Source organism: Arachis ipaensis, chromosome B09, assembly GCF_000816755.2.
Source record: "Arachis ipaensis cultivar K30076 chromosome B09, Araip1.1, whole genome shotgun sequence".
Taxonomy (NCBI): Eukaryota; Viridiplantae; Streptophyta; class Magnoliopsida; order Fabales; family Fabaceae; genus Arachis; species Arachis ipaensis.
Genome location: NC_029793.2, coordinates 141462224 through 141463654, shown reverse-complemented (window position 1 = coordinate 141463654; position 1431 = coordinate 141462224). Strand labels below are relative to the sequence as shown.

The 1431-nt window shown below is 31.4% G+C and overlaps 1 long non-coding RNA gene across 1 annotated transcript; it reads left to right on the top strand.

Moving 5' to 3' along the window:
- Nucleotides 306-789, top strand: LOC110266391. The gene is made up of 2 exons (XR_002353723.1): nt 306-500; nt 585-789. It is a non-coding gene; the product is annotated as an uncharacterized LOC110266391 (long non-coding RNA).

Sequence of the window (1431 nt, the reverse complement as noted above, 5' to 3'; positions counted from 1 at the left end):
CTTCTTATGACTCTTTGAGGGTTAACTTATTAGCCGATCTCAAAAGGGAGTGTCAAATGGTTGTTGATAGCTATAGGTCGGCTTGGAAAGAAATTGGATGTACTCTCATGGCTGATGGTTGGACAGATCAAAGGCAAAGAACGTTGATTAATTTTTTGGTTTATTGTTCGAAAGGGTTATGCTTTGTGAAATCTGTAGATGCCTCAAGTATGGTTAAAAATGCTTCAAGCTTGTGTGACTTGTTTTCAGAGGTGATTGAATGGATTGGACCTAATAATTATTTCATCTTTTCATTTCATATCATTAGATTTTGTATAGCTAATATACTAGGCTTATCATATATTGTATTAAATTTGTTAGGAAGGAAAGAAAAAAAAGAAAGCAAAAGTCGCAATATGATCCAATCGATATTGAAACTATTGATAAGGTTGATTTTTGGGTGACGGAAGAGGTTGTTGAAAAAGAGCCTGATCTTCCAAGTAATATTGAAGACTTGCTTGGTGAGTATTATAGTTTATTGATCAGACAATAAATTACAATAGTTTTGATCTTTAATTTATTGATAATGTGTTATATTTTCTTAGATGAGATTGATGCTGATTTAGATCAAGGTGGTGGTGGTGGTAGTACTAGTACATTTTATGCTGCACCACTTGCTTTTTTTGGTCCAAGTAGTGGAAATGAAGGTGATGGAATAAATGACGCAAATCTGCAGCAAGTTATGGAGGATTTTGATGATTGATGACAAACTTGGATCATTTTGATGCTGCTATGTTATGTTTGATTGGTTGTTTTGTTTGTTGACTTTTGATTTTTGAATTTGTATTTGAATGAGATTATAACATTTGATTTATGTAATACTTTTAATTTGAATGATATTTTAAAGTTTAGATTAGACTATAATTATATTTTCATGTGCTTATTTATATTTTATTTATTATTTTATTATAAAACGGTTTTTACGGTTCAACCACGGTCGAACCAGTTGAACCTATAAACCAGTACTTAGAGTGATTCGATGATCGGTTCAGTTTTCAAAACCTTCGTTTTTTCAGCAGTTTACGATTCAACTGGTTCGGCCGACCAATCTAAACCGATTTTCAGAACATTAGTTATGGAGAATGCATGCGCGTGTGAGAGAGAGAAAGAGAGCTCTTGGGAAGTTTTGATGTTTGGGAAATAAAGTCCAGTAGCTTCAGTAAATTTGGGACTAACACAATTAACGCCAGTAATTGGAGGATTAATTTGGTTGAACAAAAATTACAGAATTAATTTGACTTATATGTTAGAAATAAGATTTGAGAGATCATTTTCACTGTTTACACATTATTTTACAAAAATTATTTGAGAGAGACGAATGTGAAATAAATTGAATAGTTATATAAAATTAAATAATTCTCTTTTGAGTAATTTTTGAGTTAAACAAAACAA